Source organism: Bos javanicus, chromosome 18 (genome assembly GCF_032452875.1).
Source record: "Bos javanicus breed banteng chromosome 18, ARS-OSU_banteng_1.0, whole genome shotgun sequence".
NCBI classification, from domain to species: domain Eukaryota; kingdom Metazoa; phylum Chordata; class Mammalia; order Artiodactyla; family Bovidae; genus Bos; species Bos javanicus.
In genome coordinates, this window is record NC_083885.1 from 33,598,075 (window position 1) to 33,609,070 (window position 10,996).

Genomic DNA, 10,996 nt, shown 5'->3' on the forward strand with positions numbered 1-10,996 from the left:
CCCAAAGCAATCTACAGACTTCCATTAAAATTCCAATGGCATTTTTCATAGAAATAACTTCAAAATTTAATGGTATCACAAAAGACCCCAAGTAAGTCAAAGCAATCCTGAGACAGAACTACAAAGTCGGAGGCATACACTCTCTCTTATTTCAAATTATATTACAAATCTATAAAAATCAGAATAGTATGTTACTGGCATAAAAAAAAAAAGCAGATACATAGATCAATGGAACAGAACAGACAGCCCAGAAACAAACCCATGCATATAGAGTCAATTAATTTATAACAAAGATACAGGCTAAAAAGTAGGCAAATAACAATTACATTGCGATGAGTTTCTAATTTAACTCTGCTTCCTATCTAAATGGAATTAAAAGGCTATTGTTTTGCCTACATTCACAACTCATTTAATTGCCATACCAATCTAACCTTCTGAAACACACACCCTGGCAGTCCCTAATCCTGGCTCATCCAAAGCATCACTCCGGCTCCCCTGCAACCACACATCAATGTGAAATCCTGAGTAGAGCTGAGGAGAGAGATTTTGGCATCATCAATGTGTAGGTAGATGGTGGATGAAGTCCATAGTCTTCCAGACGTTACTCCAGCAGAAGACAGTGAGACCAGAGGAAGGAAGAAGCCACGGAGATCAACAACACCCACGGGAACGGGCAGAGAAGTAGAAGGACCACGAGAGATGGGTCACCAGATTCAAAGGAGGAGGAGGCTGGGAGCAGAAACTCATGGTCAACAGCATCTAACATAGGATCAGTAGTGGTGAGTCACTAGGATGTGACATTTAGGAGGTGGCTCAGACAGTAAAGCGTCTGTGTGCAATGCGGGAGACCTGGGTTTGATTCCTGGGTTGGGAAGACCCCCTGGAGAAGGAAATGGCAACCCACTCCAGCACTCTTGCCTGGAAAATCCCATGGACAGAGGAGCCTGATAGGCTACAGTCCATGGGGTCACAAAGAGTCGGACACGACTGAGTGACTTCACTTTTCTGGTATTTTTAGAAAACCATCTCCATAGAGTTGGGTGGTGAAAGTGATGGTGACACAAGAATAAAACCGAACGATGGGGCAAATAAGTGCAGGCAGTTCTTTTAAGGTGATTGACTGGGAAGCGAATGAGGCAAGGAGAGGAGTCTGAAAGAAAGGCAGGGGGATGCAAGGCTGGGAGGCTGTGAAGGCGCCATCTGTTGCTGAACACAGGTTGGAGCTAAGTGCCTTTGTAGATTGTGGTCTGCATGACTGGGAGAGAGGGAGATTGAGGTTCAAGCTGCAAGAAGCAGAGGAGGGAAGATTCTAGGGCTGTGATAGATGGGAGCCAGAACCAGGCATGAAGGCAAACCCACATGGGAGGAAAAACCCTTTGTAAAAGGAAATGCAGACCAGGGCCCATGCCACCTCTTCCACAGAGTACCCCCCGCCCCATGCAGACCCAGCTCACTGAATGCCAGTCCCATTCCTCACCAGGCCTGGTGCAGAGCTATTATTTCTAGTGAACAAGGATAAAAGGCTATGCCTTGCATGGCTCAAAAGTGGATTCTTGTGTGGGGGCTTGAGAAACGTGCCCATTCCCACTGTGTGTGGCCAGCGGGGGCTCTGCCCAGGGATGGCTGGCACTCTCTCGCTCTCTCTGATTCTGTCTTGGCCTCTCTCCTTCCCACTTCACCCCCATCCTCAGGTGTCTTGTGTGTTTCTCTTCCCAAGGACAGAGACCCTGGGAGTTCTGCAATGTGCAGGGGCAAACCAGAGCCCTTTGTGAGAACTCAGGCAGAGCCTTTCTTCCTCCCTGTGGAAACGTGAGTAGTGCTCAGCCAGGCAGTGGGAAGGGCTGGCTCATCTTCCTCCTTCTCCACCCCACCCCTGCCCACCGATTGGCACTTTTCTGGAAGCACTGATGGTGCCTCAGTCCATGCTGTGCCCAGCTGTGAAGTGGGGACCCCTCCCATGAAGAAGCCTGCAGCCACCAGCTCTGTAGGAGATGGCAGAAATGGTGCTCCTGGAAGAGAGATGTGGCAGCGGTGGGGTGGGAGTGGGGGGTCACAGGGATCTAATCTGAAGGCTGCTGCTGCCCCCACTCCCCTCCCCACCAAGACTGATGGACCCAACTGAGTAGCCCAGCCCAGCCAGTGGAAGAAGGGCAGCCTCCTCTGTGGGCTTCACTCCCTGCAGGCGACTCTTGGTCCCAGGGCTCCTCCTGAGAACTCAGCCTCTGCCTCATTCTAATGGCAGCCTCACCCCATGTCCCAGCTTGAGTCTTGGGGTAACCACCTCCCTAGGGATCAAGCTCCCTCACCTTCGCTGTCCCCCCGTGTTGACGCGTGCACTGCTCCCAGGCACCACCCTCTTTTGTGAGCCCCGACTCAGCTCCAAATCACAAACGGCAGTGGCCTCCTGTGTTTGCCCCGCCCCACAACTGCCAGGACACCCGGAGAGAACCTCTGGACGCTAACTGCTCACTCGAGTCCACCACCCTGGCCTCACTGGCCAGATGTTCTCATTCAGCATTGGCCTCAGTTTCCCCCTCTGTCAAATGGGCACCCTGACAACACCACTTTACAAGGGGTGGGAGGCTTTCGTGAGACGGAGATAGAGCGTGCCTCTGATGCCCTGCTGCTGATCATTATGGCCCACGTCTCACTCTGGTCTTTGACAGGACCACTGAGAGCCTCTATTCCTAACCCGCAGCCCCTGCCTTAACTCTGGTGCACACAGCATATTCTCCAAGAGGGTGCCCAGCTGGAAACAGGCAGACGAGCACAGATTTCAGTCCAGACAGACCCAAAGTTGAATCTAGAATCCAGTCCAATCTGTGTGATGGGACTGAAGTCTTTAGCCCCTGAGAGCTTCAGCTTGTTCATCCATGGAGCCTCCCTATTGGATCATGTGAGATAATGAAGTGAGGTGATACTGGAACACACCTGGTATCTGTGGGTGCCGACGTGTGCACCGCTGGCGTCCTCTCTTCAGAAGAAGCAGACAGGCCACCCAAGCTTTGATCAGACCTCCTTGGGATTCCCCTGAAAAGCACTGGAGCCTTTCCCTGGAGGGAACTCACCTCCTCCGCAGGCCCAGTGACGCGTTTGATGTAATCAACAACTGCCTGAGTCTGTTCTCTGAATCCCGACACGCAGACTTGCATCCAACCAGCCTGTGTATGTTCCTCCAGATTAAACGAGAGCCTGGGGAGAGAAGGACCTGTCAGGGTGTGGGGTCCAGAATAGGCCTCCTGTTCTCCTACGATGGTTATTTACAACAGTGTGCTCCTCCCCATGTCGCGAGTTGGCTGCTCACAGCATCTTACTTTAGAAGGACTGGAATGTGCAAGAACAAGGGTCTCCACCAGCCCATATGCATGGAGCCAGCGGAGGAGGAGGTTTGGGAAGGCACGAAGGAGCGAGGGCTCCGGGATCACACTGCCAGGGTGATCCCCAGTTTACTAAGGTTGGGACTCTGGGCAAGTAACTACCCCTTTGAGCCTCTATTTTGAAATCTGTCAAGTGGGCATTAATATCGCCAGAGGGTGCAGTGTGGTAAAGTGCATGGTGGGTGCCGACGGTCAGTAAGTGCTGGCATCATGATTAGTTGGAGCTGAATGATCAGAACCTGGGTTTTGGGGGTTCTGTTAATGGAAAAGAAGGGAAAGCAGTGGCGGTGTAAAGCACCTACTATGTGCTACTGATAACATAGGCTTTTGTATTTAATCCTTAAAGCAAGCCAAGGAAATGGGTGCATTATTCCCATTCTGAGGAGGAAGAAAGCCTTAGAGGTTAAGTGACAGATTGAAATCAGTATTGATAGCAAGAGGTGTTCAGCCTCTTGTGCCTGCCTCTTAAGTATCCCACATCCCAGCATGCCTCGGGGGCTGTGGGGGGATTAACAATTCACAGAGGGCCGGGCTGCTGCCTGCACAGTGTTCAGAGAAGGAGAGAGGATATGTGAAAAAGGAGCTGACTCACTGAGCAGGAAGGATTTCCCTCCAGGATACACCCTGAAGCTTCAGGAGCAGGCAGGCAGGCAGGGCACTGCCCAAGGCTGGTCCCCCACCCCCAGGGAGGCTTCCTCCAGCCTTTAAGCACCAGATCAAGGCAAGAGAAGGCACCCAGAGGTGAGGTAGACACAGCTAGGTCTGCCGTAACCACCCAGATCAAAGCACACCACACCCTCCAGCCCAGGTCCCCTCCAGAGGCGTGCCGGGTCCCCAGCCTGCAGGTACTCCTGTGTCCTTTGGGCTGGAAACCCTACCTGTCTCTGGAGAAAAGGCTCTTCCCCAGGGATCCCTCCAGGAATCACCAGCTGAGCAGGATACTCTGTCCTGAACTCCCATAGCGTCCTGCATCCTGCCTGTCCTGGAACTCTGCTAGCCCCACTATCCTGTGTCATGGGCTGCCTCCACGCAGACTATGAACTTCCCTCAGTGGTAAAGAGTCCACCTGTTGGTGCAGGAGACATGGGTTCAATCCCTGGGTCAGGAAGATCCCCTGGAGAAGGAAATGGCAATCCACTCTGGTATTCCGGAGTATCTCATGGACAGAGGAGCCTGACGGGCTACAGTCCATGGGGCCGCAAAAAAGTCAGACTCAACTTAGAGACTAAACAACAACAACCCTGAGAGTTGTTGCTCTGAGAGTACAAGGTCTGTGTCTGTATCACTGCCCAGCTGCATGCAGTTCAAACCCCACCGCCCAGAGTGGGGTTCGCTAATGTCATCACTAATGATATCATTACTGAGTGAGATGCCCTAGATGAAAGTCTGAGTACACAGCACAGCGATGTAACGTGGGCAAGGGGAGATGCTCTGTGTGGGTGAGCTGCAGTCTTTATAGTGAAACAGGCTCTAGGCTGTCAGTAGAAATGTTTCTCTGTCAATTGACTCATGGGTTCATTCATTCAGCGCGTATCTTTGGTGCCAGTTGACACTATCTATACACAGAAGATCCGAAAGTTTAGACATAAAGGAAGGCATCACTGGGCATGTAAAGGCACGAACACCACAGTGCATGGCAGGTGATGCACTGCAGGTCAAAGGCAGGGGGTGGATGGTTCTACTAGGGACCAGCAAAAAAGTTAATTTGGCAAACAAGGAGAAGGCAGGACTGCTGGGTAGCGGGGAACCATGACGGACATGGGACAGAGGTGCAGTTAGTGGAGTGAAAAGCATTTCAGTCCAGGGTCATGGAGTATTGAGACGTTTTATAAAATCCCCAGGCGAGGACTTTCCTGATGGGGCAGTGGGTAAGAATCCACCTGTCAAGGCAGGGGACACAGGTTTGATCCCTGACACGGGAAGACCCGCACGCTGCGGAGCATCTAAGCCCTTGTGCCACAACCACTGAGCCTGCGCTCCAGAGCCGGAGAGCCACAACCTCCAAGCCTGTCTACCTAGAGCCTGTGCTCCGCAACAAGAGGAGCCACCGCAGTGAGAAGACGCAGGCTGCAACTAGAGAGGAGCCCCCACCTGCCACAACTAAAGAAAGCCCCTGCACCACACTGAAGGCTCAGAGCAGCCAAAGAATAAATAAAAACACTAAAATAAAACCCCCAGGAGCACTGACATGCTGACCATGGAGAGAGACAGGGACGAGGACTTGAGGCTTCAGCTTGGTTCCTACTTTCTTCTTGGGTGGGGCTCTAGGCTGGGCTGCTTAAGAGTTCAATCCTGAGTCCTGATGAGCCTCAGGATCACCGACAGATGCTGAGACATCCTGAGCTGCTGCTGCCCTCAGCGTCCAGATGAGGCCAATGTGACAAATTAGAGACCCTGGTTGGGAAGGGGTTGCTTTAGAGGACCCTTTTCAGGCTGTGACTGTTTTCATCAAAACCTCCCCCAACAAAATGCTTTTCCTTCTCATTCAGGTATGATTAGAAAAATGACCAGGCTTTGAGCTAAAAATACTAATGCTTTATGTTCCTCTACAGAGAGGGGGAAATAAGACAAGAGAATCTACGAAAGTAACAAGGAATTTCATCCTTCAGTGGACTTCAGAATGGATATTTTAGACGCAGCCATCCATAAACATTGGGTAATATCATACTCTCTTCGTGCCGAATGGATTCCACAGACTGAGCCACAAATCTGCATTTAACATCCTCAGTGATGGCCGGCATCCTCCGTGCCCAGGTAGACAGATGTGTAGTCAAGGGCCAATCAACCAAATAGCATCATCTGCGGGCCTGAGTCAGCTGGGGAGGGGCTTGGAGCCAAAGAAACCCCATCAGCCCCCTGCCGGCGAGCTGTCTTTTGGATCCTGGTGGCTGCAGGGCTCGTAGGGTGCTGAATAATTTGACTCCAACTGCAATCCATGCATTATCTCAACCACCTGCTTCCATTCTTACCCTCAACTCAGGGCTGAGGGGAACACGGTTGACTGTCCTTCGGGCTATCTCTCTATCCTCTGACAGCCCTGGGATTTCATGATTGTGCTTCTTCCCTCCTGTCCAGCCATCCCCAGGCCTTCAGCTCCCCGCTTAAGCATCACAGCCTCCGGGACCACCCCTGATGAATCAGCTGCCTATTCTGTGATGACTTGTTGATTCGAGGCAGTAAACGCCAAGCTTGCCACACACACTCAGTGCCACCTCTCTCCCAGCCCCACTTGCACCAGGCTTCCTCCCTATCTTGTCTTGCTGCCTTAACCAAGCTATACACACACACACACACACACACACACACTTCAAACCTATAAAACCTCATCCCTGACACACACACACACACACACACACACACACACACACCTCAAACCTATAAGGCCCTATCCCTTCCCACTGAGTTTCCAGTAATCCAGGTACTTTCCCATCTTTGTCAAACTAAGTTAAAAACTCAGAACCTCCACCTCCTTCAACCGTCAGCTGAAACGTCACCTCCTCCCTGAAGCCCCTCCTGACCAGAATCCATTAAGCTGCCCTTGCACATTGGTGCCCCTCGACCCCTGGTGCCCCCACATCATCTCCCCCTCCAAACAGCAGTTTGTCCATGTGGCTGTCACAGATGGAAAACAAGCACCCATCTCAGCCATATTCAGACTGTAACGTCTGGGTCTAAACCGCCTTTAACCTCCCTGATCCCCACGCTGCTCCTGACACATGGGAACCTACCTCACTCCACAACTGGGAACAGGAAAACTAAAAGGGCTTCCTTTCCTCATTTTATGAGCTAGAAACCTGGCTCCCATGAGGATGGGGCTTGAGAAGACTCAGGTCTCAAGGGGCTTCCCCTTTCTTCCCCTCAATTCAGAAGCACGTGTCTGCGATCACCAGTGAGGCAAATGCTGCCCCAAGAAGATTGTGCCCAGCTCTGTCTATTCTTGATCTGGGAAAAGCAGGTAACTATGTGTTTAATAAAAGCCAGCATTACAGGGAGGGGATTCACATTGTATCTACCCAGCCCCACACTACACATCTTACATGCTTTATCTCCTGTATCCTCAGAACAACCTGATGAGCAAAGTCCACCTACCCCAGTTTTACAGAACAGGAAACCAAGACAGTGAGTATCATAGTCTTTGCCTGGCCGGGCACAGGGCTATTAAACGCTCAAGCTGACTCAGGGTTCAAGCTCCAGTGGCCTGGGTCCAGACCTGCAGCTCAGAACTGTGTGTGAGCCCTACCCCTCTGTGTTTGAACTTCTTCAGCACAATTTCAAGAGTCTGGCTGGTGCTCCAGAGACTGGATGGCCCGCACACGTTTAGATCAACTTGTCAATGGCAGCCTTGCTCACCACAGATCTTCCCCATCTCTCCTCCCCTGACTCGGGAGGCTGACAGAGCGGTATATTGTATTTCCAAAGGTGTCTTTCATTAGAAAAATATATTCTTTTGATCACCCCCTGTCTTCCCAAAGTCACAAAGGCTGAAGATCAAGTTGCCAAGTGGAATTCAGTTCATCATGGAGATAAACATCAGCCTTCTACTCCCCCATGGCCACCTGCCAAGAGCACATGTCAGCTGGTGGGCAGCTGGAGACAGGACAAAATGGTCTGGCCTGCAGAAGCCTGGGTTTGAATCGAAGCTTTGCTTCTGCTCTTGGGCACATCACTTCTCCTCTCTCGGTTTGTGTTTCTCCATCTGTACAGCAAGGCTGGCCTTTCTAAACTACGTGATGACTGAGCGAATGAACTGATGAGTTAATCAGTGATATAATATACCAGCCCTTTTCTTGCTCTGAGATATTCTGACTCTGATCCATTTCTCTAATGAACCACCCAGCTCAGTGACTGGCCAGACAGAATGAAGGTACGTGGATGTAGGGCCGGCATTATACACATAGTCTATGAAATTGAGGCGATGATTCACAGCAACAAAGCTTTGAGCTGGACCCCAGGCAGGATGTCCGGTTTATGAAGGTTGGGTCTCTCCCTTTCTGCTCACACTTAAACCCAGCTATCCATCCACAGGCCACCAGCATGGGGCGAGGTGCTGCCCAGGGTTGGGGGCAGCTGGGCTGGGGGCCACGGAGTTGAACACAAGCTGACCTCTCAAGGTCTCTTCAAGTTCCACTGTCTCTGATTCCCTAATAGTCCCTGTGAATAATAGATCTGGTCTCTGACACTGTACATGATAAAGTGACCCGGTACAAAGTCCTATTAAGATAAATCACATTTAAGTTTAGGAAATTATATGTTTGAATCCTGTAATTTAATGTCACTGTGATGCCAGAGAGGAAGGAGAGGGAACTCAATTAGAGGCTAATTAGTCCACGCGACTCCCAGTCCTGGGCTGCCTCCTGCCTCTGCTGCAGGGAGTTAATCAGAATAACCCCTAACCCCAGTCCTGGTGCCTTAGTCTCTCTGCCTATAAAATGGGAACAGTCCTAGTGAAAGAGGGAAGCGTGGCCTTGAATGAGAGAAGGAAGCAAGGGCTCCAAGGAAAGACCTGAGTGTCCCCAGTTCAGCGCCACTGTCTCCCCACCTCCCAGCATCTTCCCTCCTGGGGAAGGACCCTGCGGCTCCTCCTGGAGTCCCAGTAGGTTTCACAGGGTGTGTGAAGTCTGCACCACAGATGTAAAGTCTGTCTGTAGGGGGTCAAGTTTGAGGGTGGATCTCAGAGCTTCCATCAGGTCTTCAGAAGGTGGCAGAGCTCAAACCATCACAAAGTACCACACGCTGAATCCTTTCCTTCAGCATCAGTTACTCTCAAGTCCCTTCATCTCTAACCACCATCGTCCACTGTTTTCACTCTGGGCACGCTGCTGTTCCTGCTGTGGCCAGTGTGATTCCAGACACCATCCCACCTCCTCACACCATCCTGTGGTCTCTCTCAGCACCACCCACCCTGACAGACAGAGCTCTTTCCAGCCTCACTGCTCGTCTCCTAGGAGCCACCTCCATCGATCCTCACCCATCCTGGCCTCTCTCTGGCATCAGCCACTCTATGCTTCTTCACTGAATCCCCATCCCCTTCCAGACTCTGTGAACCGAGTCTTCCCAGAGTCACTGCTGGGTGAGCTTCTCTCGTACTTCTCTTGGGCTCCAGCCTCTTCCCTTCTTCACTCATGCATCATGCTCTTCCTGGTCAACCCTTCCAGGGCTTCCAGGCTGAAGGGACCCAGGTTAAAGCCTGCCTCTTGGATCCCATAGAGGCCCCTGGCATTCAGCATTTAAGAGCAAACTCAGGGACTTCCCTAGTGGTTCAGTGGTTAAAACTCTGTGCGTCCAAGGATGGGGAGGCAGTTCGATTCCTGATCAGGAACTAAGATACCACATGCCAAGTCCTGAGGCCACAAAGTAAATAAATTAATTTAAATAAAACCAGTTATAAACACAGGTTAAAAAAAAAAGGCAAACACATTCATGTCACATCCATCTCATGCAGCTGAGATTGCTACAGACTCAGCTGCTATAAGCAGAAGATTCCCCCTAAACCTCCTGTCTCTTTCACCCCCAGGATTCTGTTGGACACCATATTCTGAGACTTGAGGGGTTCCTGCCAAGTCTCTGATGGGAGGAATATTCCATCAGCGGAACATGAGGGTCAAGGTTCCCATGAAGAGGTTAATACATTGAAGGAAGCTCCATAACAGATGGAGTGGAGGTTCCAGAACGCCTGGTAGAAGCAGGTTGGAGAGGGTGGCTGGGGGCTGAGCAGGGGTGTGGAGGCCATAAGGAAGGAGACAAGAGAGCTCAGTCCAAGGAGACGTGCCCCTGAAATGGAGACGGTGGTGGGCAGGGTCAAGGGCAGAGTGAGATCTGGGAGGAAGGAGGTGAATGGGATGAACTGACTTCTAGGTTCAGAATGGAACATGGGTGCCAGTCTTCTGTGGCACTGCCACAGTATGCCGCCCCCACCCCCTGCTGCCCGCCAGCGTCTGAGCCCACCTTGTCTTCTTAAAGCTCAACAGATGGGTGAGTAAGGGGGTGAGAAGAAAAAAACCTAGCAAGGGATACAAGCCTATGACAGCATGGCAACCCAGCCCTGTAGGATGCAGATGGAAGGCAGTGGCACAGGAGGCCTCGGGACCCCAACCAGCACCAAAGGAGGGGCAGGAACAAAACCTGGGTGCTTAGTCTCCAGTAATCAGTATCAAAGAAAGATTTCCTTTATGATGGCTTGGACCAAATGATGATGGTGACAGTGACGACTCTGATAGAGATAATAAGAGAAGAACTTCTCTTTTGGCCGCACTTACTAAGTCTTAGTATAGTCTTAAGCTTTAATAACTTCAGAGAGAGAAATGTTATAAATATACAAAAACTCATTTGAAAGTTGGCCTAAATTTCTTTTGCATTTATTCACTTTTGTGAATTTTTAAAAATAAGTCTTTAAATTTCCTTTATTTTTTTTTCCCCTTCCCAGTCCCTCTGGCTGAACACAGCAAATATTGACTGAAATGAAAATTAAAATGAAAAGTGTAGAAATTCACAAAACTAAACACTTCAAGAATGGAAAAACTTCAACTTGCAAATAATGCATTCGGTAGGTTGATAGCATAAATGCTTCTGATGTTATTAAAGCTTAAAATCGCGAAAGCTTTTGGGACGCTTTGTATTTA

The 10,996-nt window shown here is 50.5% G+C and overlaps 1 long non-coding RNA gene across 1 annotated transcript; it reads left to right on the plus strand.

The window, feature by feature from the left end:
• Positions 1 to 544: 544 nt before the first annotated feature.
• Positions 545 to 8,765, plus strand: LOC133230259 (uncharacterized). Its single transcript, XR_009730803.1, has 4 exons — positions 545 to 1,809; positions 5,930 to 6,131; positions 7,245 to 7,332; positions 7,439 to 8,765. It is a non-coding gene; the product is annotated as an uncharacterized LOC133230259 (long non-coding RNA).
• Positions 8,766 to 10,996: the final 2,231 nt, after the last annotated feature.